The 15,341-nt window shown below is 42.8% G+C and overlaps 1 long non-coding RNA gene across 3 annotated transcripts; it reads right to left on the bottom strand.

The window, feature by feature from the left end:
- Positions 1-872: 872 nt before the first annotated feature.
- Positions 873-8,456, bottom strand: LOC125525076. 3 transcript variants are annotated; one of them, XR_007291135.1, is made up of 6 exons: positions 7,471-8,456; positions 7,287-7,342; positions 7,098-7,176; positions 6,811-7,017; positions 6,653-6,694; positions 873-956 (listed from the first exon to the last, which is right to left on the bottom strand). It is a non-coding gene; the product is annotated as an uncharacterized LOC125525076 (long non-coding RNA). The 3 variants fall into 3 exon arrangements; XR_007291137.1 differs by lacking the exon at positions 873-956 and adding an exon at positions 2,253-2,311; XR_007291136.1 differs by lacking the exon at positions 873-956 and adding an exon at positions 2,277-2,311 and having other exon boundaries at positions 6,916-7,017.
- Between the last annotated feature and the right edge of the window lie 6,885 nt (positions 8,457-15,341).

Genomic DNA, 15,341 nt, shown 5'->3' with positions numbered 1-15,341 from the left:
ACATTAAGGGGGATAGATTGAAATACCGTCGCAACGAACACCTCGCGTCGTTGAACAATACGATATAAAGACGGATATTGAATGGCCAAAGGTGTCTCTCCGAGCCAAGTATCCTCCCAGAAACGCGTACCGGCATCGTTGCCAATAATAAACTTTATCCTATGAAACAAGGATTGTTTGACTTTCATTAATCCTTTCCAGAAAGGTAAGTCTGTCGGCCTGACTGTCACCTGGGACAAAGTTTTTGTCTGAAGGTACTTACTACGAAGGATTTGCGCCCACGTGGCATCAGTTTCAGTGGACAACTTCCACAACCACTTACTAAGAAGGCATCTGTTCTTAACTTCAAGATTCTCAATACCAAGACCCCCTTGATCTTTCGGTCTACAGATGATATCCCATTTAGCGATTAGCGGTGGTAGAACGATCTTTTTCAAGTCTAGCCAAAAATGTGGCGTGGATGACATCCATCAAGGAAAAGGTGTCACTTTGACTAGTACTAGTGGCTGGGGCGCGCCCTGCCGTGCCTCCTTTGCGTGACTGGGTGTACTAATCTTGTTGTATTATTTGTTAACGTCTGTGTGCAGTCCAAATGAGCGCCAATTGCTTAAAAGGAAATACACTTGACAGAACTGCAATATTAGAGTGTTCAGCCATAAAACATAGCAAGCAGAGCAAGCTAGTGGGTCTATATTAACAGAAGCACATGAGACACGTCCAGCGGTTGAAATCAAAGATGAACATCTTCCAAAAGGTGGATGATCTTCAAAAGAGGCAGAGTCTGTCGGATCATCAGAACTAAGGCATATCAAGTCTTAGAGAGAGACTAAACACGACACATGTATCATATGTATAGCCGGTAGCTGATGTCGACGGTGGTGCAGCTAGAGATAATGCACAGTGAGAGAGGCGGCTTGCACTTGAAATGAAGGCGCGGGTGTCACCTAACAAAGCACCTGTGAGGGTAAGCTTACATCAACATTTATGAAGCAACAAAACTTTAAAGTATATTTGGTTTTTCACTTCTGATTTAGAATAAACTAATCCCATGATGCTTTGTTTATAATATTTGTAAGAGATCAAAGCTTGGAACTGGATCATATGATCCTAACAGGATAGGTCCATTCTATTTCATCATTCTCCCAATATTTGCTCGCTTACTGACAACAAAAATATTTAGATAAGAAACTGCATGTGCTAGCAACTGTTGCTTCCTATCAGTTGAGGTGCAGTTCTAGCTACACACCACATAATGAATTTGAGTTATTAATGGCAAAGAACCTACAAATAAGCTACACGAAGTCAATGGTTAGCCTCAGATCAATTACAGAGGCAAAAGCTTTCAACCAGGAGCCATTGTAATTAAAATGAACTTGTTTTTTTTGTCTACAGAACTTGAAGAAACTGACCACACAATATAGGAGAAGGCATCTGCAAGGAATGGCTCTATCTACAGGTGAATCAAGCAGTGAGCTACACATAGAAATAACAAAGTCTTATCTAGCTTCAAATTTGAGGCTGGAGCATATTAACTATGACAGACCACTCCAGAAATAATTCTCCATTCCTATCTATATGACCTACTCAGTTTAAGAAAAAGAGCATTCAGATTAGATCAATATTAGTTCTATGTAAATATAAAAATCTAGCAAAGTCCTTGGTGGTTTGTACATGTTATTAAATGGTACCATGGCATGTGGGTTCAAGGTACATATAATTTATAAATGGTTATAATAATAAGATTCTAATCTTCACACTAATTTGTAAATGTTTGTACATGGTAGCACAACAGATTAGAATCAGACCTCTTATTATTGAAGGTAGGTGTGAGACAGATATGATTTTCTCCTTATATTACATCATTCCTTGCAGTTTGAGGGAAATGTATGTCTCGAGTAAAGCATAAGCATATACTACAAAGAAATTAAGAGTCCATGGTGGCATTCTGTAACGCCCACGGTGCGGCTATATCTCCCACGTGTCGAGGCACGACTTAGAGGCATAACCGCATGGTGGTTTTGTCGCAAGAGGGGTAATCTTCACACAATCACATGTACTGAATAAGAAAGGGATAAAGAGTTGGCTTACAATCGCCACTTCACACAAATAACAAGTTAAACATACATCATCCAGAGTACAATCAAGGTCCGACTACAGAACCAAAATAAAAGAAGACAACCCCAAATGCTAGATCCCCGATCATCCCAACTGGGCACAACTACTGATCATCAGGAAACAAGACCAAGGTCCTCATCAAACTCCCACTTGAGCTCGGTTGCGTCACCTGCATTGGTATCATCGGTACCTGCAACTGTTTGGAAGTATCCGTGAGTCAGGAGGACTCACCAATCTCACACCCACGAGATCAAGACTATTTAAGCTTATGGGTAGGAGGTGGTAATGAGGTGGAGCTGCAGCAAGCGCTAAGCAAATATGGTGGCTAACATACGCAAGTAAGAGTAAGATGAGAAGCTACACAATGGCCGTGAAGCTACAAGTGATCAAGAAGTGATCCTGAAACTACTTACGTTCAAAGATAACACAAAACCGTGTTCATTTCCCGAACTCCGCCGAAAAGAGACCATCACGGCTACACACGCGGTTGATTCATTCTAATTAAGTCAAGTGTCAAGTTCTCTACAACCGGATATTAACAAATTCCCATCTGCCACATAACCACGGGCACGGCTCTAGAAAGTTTATACCCTGCAGGGGTGTCCCAACTTAGCCCATCACAAGCTCTCATGATCAACGAAGGATATTCCTTCTCCTAGAAAGACCCGATCAGTCTCGGAATCTCGGTTATAAGACATTTCGACAATGGTAAAACAAGACCAGCAAGACCGCCTGAATGTGCGGACAAATCCCGATAGGAGCTGCACATATCTCGTTCTCAGGGCACACCGGATAAGACATCCTATGAGTAAAACCAGCCCTCAAGTTTCCCTGAGGTGGCCCCGCAGTCTACTCAGTTCATACCAACACTTAGAGAAGCACTGGCCCGGGGGGTTAAATAAAGATGACCCTCGGGCTCGCGAAAACCCAAGGGAAAGTTATAGGTTGTTACGCAAATGTAAAACCAAGGTTGGGCCTTGCTGGAGGAGTTTTATTCAAAGTGAACTGTCAAGGGGGTCCCATAACCCCAACCGTGTAAGGAACGCAAAATTAAGGAACATAACACCGGTATGACGGAAACTAGGGCGGCAAGAGTGGGACAAAACACCAGGCATAAGGCCGAGCCTTCCACCCTTTACCAAGTATATAGATGCATTAATTAAATAAGAGATATTGTGATATCCCAACAAAATCATGTTCCAACATGACAACTTGCAAGACACCTGCAACTAGCAACGCTATAAGAGGGGCTGAGCAAAGCGGTAACATAGCCAAACAACGGTTTGCTTGGAAGGTGGGTTAGAGACTTGACATGACAATATGAGAGGCATGATAAACAAGTGGTAGGTAACGCGACATAGCGATAGAGCGGACAACTAGCAAGCAAAGATAGAAGTGATATCGAGGGTATGGTCATCTTGCATGAGATCCCGCTAGGAAGAAGAACGAGTCCATGAAGAAGACAAACGGACATAGTCGAACGAAACCTCACAACTCCGGAACGAAACCGAAGCTAACGAGAGAAGCAAACCGGAAAAAAGCAAACAACATGGTAAACAACCATCACATAAACATGGCACAATGCACAACCAAGTATGATGCATGTCCGTTTTAAAGAGGCATGGCATGACAAGGCAATTTGCAACAAATAAAACTACAAGTTAAGTGGAGCTCAATATGCATCAAGTTGCATATTGACAAAACACCACATGACTTATTTAGTTCTCTCCCGTTTATGTACCCAACAATATTAAATGTTATTAAACATGGCAAGAGGTGAAGCATAAGAAAACTACCTATCTAGGCAATTTAAATGAGGCCGGAAGCAACAAACAATAATTCCAGAAAGTCCCCATATGCAATATTTGAATTTGGTACTGTTCTGCCATAAACACAATTTTAGAGTTATTAAACATGCAAAGTAATGCCACCATGTTAAACTATGCATTTTTCTAGACAAGATGCATATAAAGTTTATTAAATTTCGAATTACGGTTATTTAGTTATGAATTGAGCCATTTTAACATGCCATTTATGCAAATTTAAAAAACAACATTTTTAAACATGGATGAAAGTGGCATATTATGAAACTAGAGGAAAATCTAAGCATTTTACATATATAGTTTGTTTAAATTGAATGCATGCATATTTAGTTATTAACAATGCAAAACAGTGGCATTTCTGTAAATAGGAATGCGTTGGAAAATACTAAAATACACAGACTGGGAAAAAATATGCACGGGCCGGATTGCAGCGGCCTAGGAGGACTTGGCCCGAGTGAGCGCTGAGTGTGTGTGAGACAGAGAGGATGACGAGTGGGGTCCCATTGTCATAGAGGGGAGATAGGCCAAAATTGGGGTTCTAAATATGTTCCCAGGGGGGTTCGAACCAGGGTCTGCGGGTTAAGCGGGCGAGGGTCGAGCCACTGGGCTAGGCTCTGAGTGTTTGAAACAAGGGAGGCAGGGTTCCTTTTGAACCAGCACAAAGCGGAAGATGGCTTCCTCTTCGTTGCCAGAGAAGAAGGTGACGACGCCGGCGAGCAACGGCGGAACAGCAGGGCTCAGGATGCGACAACGGGGTTGCGGAACAGGGGCACGGTGAGGCTGCAAGGGCGCGGGAACGAACGTCTGCTACTAGCTTGTGTCATGCGCGTGCGCGCGCGGCAGAATAAGGGCTTCGAGAATGAGCTCGAGCAGGAGCTCGTCTCGGCCGCGACAGCGAGGCACGGCGAGGCGCTGGCTGTGTGCATGAGCACGTATGTCACACATCATGCAGGAGCACAGAGGCGGACACTTGCGGGGAGAGTTGTGGTACGCGCGCGGGCATGCGCAAGCAGGAAACAAAGAGAGAGAGAGAACAAAGGAGCACACCGGCGCGTGCGAGCAGGACAGGGGCAAGCTCGTCGGAGGAAACTCCGGTGACCAAAAGCCACGACGGAGGGGCGCGATCGATGCACGGGACAAATCCGCACTCCCACGTGCCACCCGCGGCACCGAACGACGACAAAGACATCGCCGGCGTCGGGAGGACAGAGGCGGCGGAGACCAACCCAACACGGCGAACGGCGGGGTGAAACGGGTAACTAGCTGGAAGAAAAACGCACCTACAGAGGATCCTAAGCCTAGCAATGCAAGGAAATGGGCAGGAGGCCACCGGAGGAGCTCCCGCGACAATGACGCACAGCGACATGCGAGGCCGGGAAGGAATCGGGAGGGACAAGACGCAAACGAGCAAGAAAAAGGCATGAGGAGGATCGGGTGCTCACCACGGCGTGCTTGGCTTGCCGAGAGGTGGTTAGAGACGGTCGGAATCGAGGAAGAAGCAGATCGGCCGCAGGGGAAGAAGACGAAGTAGAGGAAGGAAAGGACGTCGTGGAAGAAGACGATCGCGTTGCCCTTGTCCCCATCTGGCTCTTGATCTGCTTGTAGTCGAAGGAGACTCCGTCGGGGAGCCGACCAGGAGCGAAGACAATGACGAAGGAGGGCTATAGCTGCGGCGGATCCATGAGAGTGCTTTGGAAGCTCTCTGGGTGGAAGGGGCAATGACTATGGTGGCGTGGCTTGGACCTACTTGGTGGCGGCGGCACGAAGAGGGAGAGAGGGAAACCCTAGGGCGCGGGGTTGCGGTCTTTAAAGGAGGGGAGGCGCAAGGCCGTAGCTGCCCTCGTGGCCATGTGCCTCTGGTCGAGGAGTTTTACTGTGAGAGGGAAACGAGCGAAGGAGGAGGAAGCACGGTAACGAAGGGAGGCTGACAGACAGGCCCCGCGTGGGTGAAAGTGGCTGGCGGCGAAGGAGCTGCTGCTGGGCCGCGGCACTAGTGGGCTGGAGGATGATGCTACTGGTGCTAGAAGGCTGGGGTCCAGGTAAAGCCCATCTCCTGTTACTTTCAAATATCTGTTTATTTATAAATAAACAAATAAAAGGGAAAAGACCAAGGTTTCTGGAGAAGAATAAGGAGGAAGTAAAAATATTCCTAGGCTCCTGGATTTATGAAGGATTTTAATAAAATGGTTTGGGCATTTTTAAGGCTAGAAAAATAATTCATGTTTGAATTAAATTCAAACTTGAGCCATTTTTGAACCCAACCAAAACACATCCAAATGAGCTGAAATTTGGAGAGGTGACTATTGGCATCATTTGGGATTTATAGGGAAAGGCTGAACATTTTCCTGAACAGGAAAAATGTCACAAGAAAATATAAATGGAATAAAGAGGAAAGGAGAAGTTAGATGGGATAGGAACTTGGGTGAACTTGATGAATGGCTGCGGGTATGTGCATGGTGAAGAAATGGGGTGAAGATAAGAAGAAGAGGGTTCGCACAAGAACACACAACAAAATTTAAATATGCAAACCAAGGTATGATGATCATGGCATAAACATATAGGAATGAAATATGCAAAACAATTATGATAATGCAACAAACATAAAAAAACACGACAACAACTACAATAAATGGAAGGCAACTGGAGCATCGGTCTCGGGGCGTCACACATTCAGAATAATAAGAAAAATATAATGAAGAACAAAACTTACTAACCTGAAAGCAGCCACATATGGTATAATTGTTCCATATCGAATGCTGAAAAAAATCATCTTATTAGCTATGGAAGTTCAACAATTGTAAATATAGTTCATTTTAGTAATGTAATGCCCAGAAAAAAAAACCATCAAAACTGTCCAAACCCATAATTTCACCTTCTCATTTTCAATGTTAAAAGCATGGACCGCACAAACTTCTGTCTTAATACAGCTCTCATTGCACAAGAAAATTAAGAACATGGAGATAGGAGAATATGTAACCAGTGCATGGTCCATCTCAACCCTCGATGAAGAACCACCAAGCATACTTGAACAACCAAGAAACAAGTGAAGCGGAAGCTCGAGGTAGGAATCATTCAAAATCTGCACCATATGTGATATTAAATGTGTATATCCACGAGGAAATAAGCACCGGCAACAAAAGAGGAATGAATTGAGAGTACCTTGCTTTCAGGATTAGCAGTTTTAACACCATTCGTTGATTGAGCCATGAAACATTAACCAAAACTTGATCGACTGCGCCTACAAGCACAACACGCACGCCACACAACACAAGGGGAAACACCAAATTAGCGGTCAACAACCCATCTCACTACAATATACACATCAAACCCAATCCAATCGGTTCAAACCTCTGAGAACCATTTGTAGAACCTTGCGGCGGTCGGTTGGCTCACCATCCTCACTCCTATAACAGCGACAACGACAACCATTAACAATTTATAACTATTTTGAATTAGACAAAAGGGGTTGGCAGCCCAGGTTTAATTAGCGTTCATCTCAAACAAAGAAATATTCATGGCTTCCTTACTTAACTTGTGCTAGAGTTGCATATGGAAGTTGATGGTCCTTACGTTGCCAAGAAGAACAAGGCGATGATGTTAGCAAATTAAGTGCAGCTCTAGCACCCTGTGCATGAAATGTATCATGTATCAAACCATCAATTAACTGCCGAAAAACATAAATGTACCATGTGAAGATATAATAACTTCACGAGCGAACTCAATGAGTGTGAACCAACAGAGTGTGGATCACCACAGATTCTGCAGTCAACAACCTTCAGGACAGAGAGAAAATAGTTTCACATATTCTCAGATGGTCAGCATCAGGCAAACACAGGAGATTATACAGATAATTGCATTACGAAATACTCTATAAAGAAGTAAATCACAATATGCTATTATGATTGCAAGTAATTTTTCTGTAACAGTCTTGCCCCTATTTGATTTTTGATGACTAAAGATATGTAAAATGTACGACACGGAAAATAGAGAAATCATGTTGATGAATAAATTTATAGAGTATATAACCACTGTTACTAAAACAAATCAGAATAGTATCGCATCAAGTTGATCCGAGAAGGTGGTTAAATAGACTAACATGTCTGTGTACCATTTCTCGTTTCTAATTTTAGCACAAGTCAATTCGTCATGATACACTGGATACACACACACATAGTATGCTCTACCTAGTCTCAGTCATCCAAAACTGAACCAAAATGTGCTGCACACACAGTTTGCTCTAGTTTCAGCCATAGCATCTAAGACAGGAGTTTAACCAAAACGAGATGTGTACAAACTGAAACAAAGTATAACCAAAATGTACAAACTGCAGTTGATGTTCAGATATGGGAGTAGATGGGGGAGACGGGAAGCTCACCATGTTGGTGTTGCGTGGAAGGTAAAGAGGGATGTTGGTCTGCTCCTCTGGCCGCTCTACCTGCAGAGATGAGACGAGACGAGACGATGTCTCTGTCCACCGCCTCATCCCCACGCGGCCACGCCATCTCCTTCCTCGATCCAAATCCAACACACACACACACACACACACACACACACACAAAGAGAAAATGGATTTCATTGTGGGCTGCTCCTCCCATGGCCACCCTCCGCCTGTTGGACATCATCTCGTTCTCGCACCCTGGCCTCAAGCGCTCTGGTTCCGTCGCGACCGGCTCGTCCACGCTGTGCACGCTCAGCCTCGATGGGAGGGGAGTGGGCAGTGGCGACGGTGAAGTCAGGGAAGGAGGGCGTCGCGGGGAAGTGCCAGCCCACATGGTCCTTCACCAGTGGGTGGTTCCCGGCATCGCCCTCTTCCGGCAAGGCCACCCTGCATCTCCTCGTGTTCACCATCTCCCGCAGCGGTGGCGCGGCGCGTCGAGCAGCCGGCCACCGCGAGGAGGCCGCTGCACGGACCCGACGCTGCAGCTCCTCTTCGTCTTGTTCGGCCAATGCAACCGCGGCGAGGAGATCCGCGACCGACGAGGAGAGACGCAGAGGAGGGAGGCTGGTGGCACGGGGAAGAGGAGGGGCTCGGAGTAGGAGCGGCGGCGCGAGGAGAATCGAGGGAGAGGAGAGGAGGTGGCGGCATCAAAAGCGAGAAGGGGCTGGTGCGGAGACCCCGGGCTAGGTCTTGCCCAATTGCGTCTCCGTTCAATTGCGTCTGCCCCTTTTTACCTATTCTTTTTTTCTCTCTCTCTTGCTAGCATAGTAAAAATGACGAGGTGGAACACGCAAGGAGACGCCATTCACGCGACCCTTATTGTGTTGTATGTGATGTTTAGTTCCTTTTTTCAGTGCTATTATTTCAATGGTATAGCGTGTTCGTCTATTATAAGGTCCAGGTAGCAACTTCATCAATCTTAAAACCAGTCGGCCCGGTCCTTTATAGGTGCTCATAAGAATAGAGTGTGCGTTGATATAGGTGAGTATGAGCACGTGTTATGAGAATTTACGTTTGTATTGTGATTCTCCAAATAAAGGACTAGCATTGGATGGCCACTGAAGCGCCATAATGCGTTGACAGGAATCTCATCACATGCTAAGTATGGTAAATTCGCAGAAACGAGGAGGAGATAAACCCATGTCATCTATCCTTCCCATTTTATAAATAGACATGGTCTTTTACCATGAAATTTTTCCATCATTCAAGTTCGACCATTGTTTTAGAACAAGTACTCTCTCCGTCCTTAAACAGGTGGCGCATAAATTGAATTAAAAAGTCAACATTTTATAAGTTTGATAAGATATATAGAAGAAAAATATCAAACACCTAAACTATTGAACAAATACATCATAAAAATATATCTAATGGTGGATATATTGATATTGATTTGGTATCGTTTATCTTCATATTTTTTGTATATATGCATGATCAAAGTTAAAAATCATTTGCTTTTTAGTTGAACTAGGACAATGCATGTGCGTTGTAACGGGATGTAAAATATTCTAATATGTGCGTATGTACGAGTGTCTGCGTATGTATTGTGTTAAAAAAACTTGTGATTACTTACCCATATTAATATAGTTGTGTAAATAAATGTATATCAAATTCCGCCCGTGATTTACCTTATAGTTTGATGAGAAGTTTGATAATTAAATTGAAGTAGAATCGGTTTAGGTATGTAAATTAAGGTGATTAATTATTGTATATATATATATATATATATATATATATATAAGGTTGGATTAAGGGGTGGTGGAAATATAATTGTAATATGGAACCTTACTTAAAAAAAGAGTTGAGATTTATACCCATCTATTTTAGAATGGAAGGAGCATGTAATTAGAAATATTGAAAATGTACCATGAAATGATCTTTAGCGCTAAATCTATTGACAACATATATAGCTAGCTAACCTGCATTGTTTTAATCAAACGCTAGTACTTTAAAACAAATCAAAGATGAATACTGGCCTTTTCACATGACTTTATAAACTTTTAAATGGAGAAGGTGGTACACCACTTGAGCAGAGCAGGAAATCGAAACAACTGATCACCGTATGCAGTGGTGTTTTTTTTTGAGAAAATACACCTAAAAGGTATATTATATCTGATAATTATCACAAAAACAATAACTGATACAATAAAAAGACAACACGACACAAAAATGGCAATAAAAAAATTACATAAAAAACATACCAAATGTGTGTTCTTCATTCAATTGTATGACGACCATCGGAGCTTGAGTATTGCATTAAACCAACAGTAAAAAAAAGTGTCACCTACAAGCACCCTCGGCAATCCAAGTTTTGAAGACAATTGATCGCTAGAAACAAGATATACTAGACGATGCCCACGCGTTCGTGTGCAGAACTTGTTAAATAATTATGTATGCGATAAAAACAAATAAAAATGCAAAAACAAATACAACAGTGTTATCTATTTGCAGTTTTAAAATGGTAAACATATGAAACATACAACAAAATGTTTAGCTTTATTCATTAATCAAAGTGTTTACATCGTCTATTAGTTTACCAATAAGGAAATAGGGGGATCTCCATCCCAAGTGCTAGATAACTTATTATAAAAGCTAAACTGAGCTAGCTCATGAGTTAAATTATTGACCTCTCTATTACAATGGTCTTCCCAAGTCCTGTAGCTAAATCCACAATTTCTGCACAAACAACAACCCTTGTGTTCCACCATTGGTTGTTGCCAGTGCAAACATTTATAACTTCCAAGGAGTCTGTTTCCGCCTGTATGGATTGAAGTCCCAAATAACTTGCAAATGCCAATTCATCCCCCAAAGCCATAGCTTCTACTGTGACTGCATTAGCATAGAAGATACAAGTAGCAGCAATAAAGTTCCCTTTGCAATCTTCAGCATGGCTGATGTTATAAGGTTGCATGCTTAGAAAAATTAGGTTGTGGGTTGCATACAAAAAATAGCTTATCTCTACTCCTAATGGAGCAGTTGGTGAATAGTCTCCACGGTTTATTTTCGCTGGTTTATTTTCGCTAGTTTATTTTCGTCTCTCCTCCCACCACCCCCTCCCACCCTGGTCCATCGGTTTATTTTTCTCTCCACTCTTTATTACAACCAGAACTTTCCTAACGTATAACAAATCACAGATCTAACTTCCTTAAATTATACAGATCAATCGATTCCTTTTATTGGTTCAATTTGTCTTAGAAAACAAATAACAGATTTTAGGAAACAAATATTATATTTTGATCTAAATTTCCTAACTTATCTAAATCAATCGATTTCTCTCATTAGTGAAATTTGTTTTAGGAAACAAATAACAGACACATCACAAACTTCCCTCCCAATAAATAGTTTCTTAACATTTGCAAACTTTTCTAATCAGACCCGTCACAAACGGGCAGGTACTGATATCACGTTACCAAACAATAAAACCCCATTTGCATAGAAATCAGTTCAAAATCCTAACTTTCCTAAATTTTTACCTTTCCTTGATAACAACCAATATTTCCTATGTTTTCCACCTATAGAAGGAAATCACCCCTCCATCGATATTAGCATTGTTTTTTGGAATGAGATCTCCAGGTTATGATTTTTTTGCGATTCTTTCCAATTGTGACCTCTCCTTCCGCTCCGGCTCCTTCTCGCATAAACACCTCCACCACAGCCAGCTGACGCCACCCCAGACCTCCTGCCTCTCCACACCTTCTCCGGCACCTCCTCCTCGTACTCCATTGACAATCCCTCTGCCATGTTTGTCCACGGCGGTGTCGAGGACATGGCGCAGCACCGTACCAGCGGTAGAGCAGCGCATAGCAGCAGGAAGCAGCACGCAGCAGGCGAGGCAAGCGGCCGGCGTGGCTGAGGGTGCGGCCGGCAGAAGATGGCCGTGACAAGAGGGGGCGCGAGGCAGGGGCGCAACTGCGGGGCGAGCGAAGGGATAGGCGGTGATACGCCCATTTTGCATCATGCTTTTATATCGATATTTATTGTATTATGGGTTGTTATTACACATTATGTCACAATACTTATGCCTATTCTCTCTTATTTTACAAGGTTTCCATAAAGAGGGAGAATGCCGGCAGCTGGGATTCTGGGCTGGAAAAGGAGCAAATATTAGAGACCTATTTTGCACAGCCCCAAAAGTCCTGAAACTTCACGGAAGATGTTTTCAGAATATATAAAAAATACCGAGTGCAAGAAGTTCACCAGGGGGGCCACACCCTGCCCACGAGGGTGGGGGGCGCGCCCTACCCCCTGGGCGCGCCCCCTACCTCGTGGGCCCCCTGGTGGCCCTCCGATGACCATCTTCTGCTATATGAGGTCTTTCGATGAGGAAAAAATCAGGAGCCATCTTCTCGGACGAAACTCCGCCGCCACGAGGCGGAACCTTGGCGGAACCAATCTAGGGCTCTGGCGGAGCTGTTCTGCCGGGGAAACTTCCCTCCGGGAGGGGGAAATCATCGCCATCGTCATCACCAACGCTCCTCTCATCAGGAGAGGGCAATCTCCATCAACATCTTCACCAGCACCATCTCCTCTCAAAACCCTAGTTCATCTCTTGTATCCAATTCTTGTCTACAAGTCCGGGATTGATACCTGTGGGTTGCTAGTAGTGTTAATTACTCCTTGTAGTTGATGCTAGTTGGTTTATTTGGTGGAAGATCATATGTTCAGATCCTATATGCATATTAATACCCCTCTGATTATGAACATGAATATGCTTTGTGAGTAGTTACGTTTGTTCCTGAGGACATGGGAGAAGTCCTGCTATTAGTAGTCATGTGAATTTGGTCTTCGTTCGATATTTTGATGAGGTGTATGTTGTCTCTCCTCTAGTGGTGTCATGTGAACGTCGACTACATGACACTTCACCATTGTTTGGGCCTATAGGAAGGCATTGGGGAGTAATAAGTAGATGATGGGTTGCTAGAGTGACAGAAGCTTAAACCCTAGTTTATGCGTTGCTTCGTAAGGGGCTGATTTGGATCCATATGTTTCATGCTATGGTTAGGTTTACCTTAATACTTTTGTTGTAGTTGCGGATGCTTGCAATAGAGGTTAATCATAAGTGGGATGCTTGTCCAAGTAAGGACAGTACGCAAGCACCTGTCCACCCACATATCAGATTATCAAAGTACCGAACGCAAATCATATGAGCATGATGAAAACTAGCTTGACGATATTCCCATGTATCCTCGGGAGCGCTTTTCTCTATATAAGAGTTTGTCCAGGCTTGTCCTTTACTATAAAAAGGATTGGGCCACCTTGCTGCACTTTATTTACTTTTGTTACTTGTTGCTCGTTACAAATTATCCTACCACAAAACTATATGTTACCACTTATTTCAGTACTTGCAGAGAATACCTTGCTGGAAACCGCTTATCATTTCCTTCAGCTCCTCGTTGGGTTCGACACTCTTACTTATCGAAAGGACTACGATAGATCCCCTATACTTGTGGGTCATCAAGACTCTTTTCTAGCGCCGTTGCCGGGGAGTGAAGCGCCTTTGGTAGTTGGAATTTGGTAAGGAAAAATTTATATAGTGTGCTGAAATTTACTGTCACTTGTTATTATGGAAAGTAATCCTTTGAGGGGCTTGTTCGGGGTTTCTTCACCCCGACCAGTAGAGCAAAGAGTTGCTCCTCAACCAACTGAACCTACTGAAAATGAAAATGAAAATTTCTGCTTTGAATTTCCTTCGGGTATGTTAGAAAAACTGCTAGCTAATCCTTTTGCAGGAGATGGAACAATGCATCCTGATGAGCACCTAATATATGTTGATGAAGTTTGTGGATTATTTAAGCTTGCAGGGGTACCCGGAGATGTTGTTAAGAAGAAGGTCTTCCCTTTATCTTTAAGGGAAGATGCATTGACATGGTATAGGCTATATGATGATACAGGGTCATGGAACTACAAACGATTGAAATTGGAATTTCATCAGAAGTTTTATCCTATGCATCTTGTTCATCGTGATCGCAATTATATATATAATTTTTGGCCTCGCGAAGGAGAAAGCATCGCTCAAGCTTGGGGGAGGCTTAAATAAATGTTATATTCATGCCCCAATCATGAGCTCTCAAGAGAGATGATTATTCAAAAATTTATGCTCGGCTTTCTGATAACAATCGCACCATGCTCGATACTTCTTGTGTTGGCTCTTTTATGATGAAGACTATTGAATTCAAATGGGATTTATTGGAAATAATTAAACGCAACTCTGAAGATTGGGACCTCGACAAAGGTAAGGAGTCAGGTATGACACCTAAGTTTGATTGTGTTAAATTTTTATGGATACCGATGTTTTCCGTAAATTTAGCACTAAATATGGACTTGACTCTGATATAGTAGCTTCTTTCTGTGAATCTTTTGCTACTTATGTTGATCTCCCCAAGGAGAAGTGGTTTAAATATCATCCTCCATAGAAGTAAAACTAGTTGCACCTATTAAAGTTGAAGAAAAGACTATCACTTATAATGATCTTATTGTTCCTACTTCTTATGTTGAGAAACCACCTTTCCCTGTTAGGATAAAGGATCATGCTAAAGCTTCAACTGTGGTTTGTAAAGGCAATATTAAAACATATACACCTCCTGAGCAAGTTAAAGTAGAACCTAATATTGCTATTGTTAAAGATCTCTTGTCTGGTAATATTGATGGGCATGTTATTTATTTCTGTGATGAAACTGCTAGAATTGCTAAACCTTGTGCTAAAGATAAACCTAGACCTGTGGTAGGCATGCCTGTCATTTTTGTTAAAATAGGAGATCATTATTATCATGGCTTATGTGATATGGGTGCCAGTGCTAGTGTAATACCTATTGGCCTATATAGAGAAATTATGCATGATATTGCACTTGTTGAGTTAGAAGATATTGATGTCACAATTAAACTTGCCAATAGAGATACTATTTCACCAATGGGAATTGTTAGATATGTTGAAGTCTTGTGTGGGAAAACTAAATATCCTGCTGATTTTC

The sequence above is a fragment of the Triticum urartu genome, chromosome 7 (genome assembly GCF_003073215.2).
Source record: "Triticum urartu cultivar G1812 chromosome 7, Tu2.1, whole genome shotgun sequence".
Lineage (NCBI taxonomy): Eukaryota > Viridiplantae > Streptophyta > Magnoliopsida > Poales > Poaceae > Triticum > Triticum urartu.
Note: the sequence above shows the minus strand (reverse complement) of the source record. Positions and strands in the feature narration are given on the sequence as shown.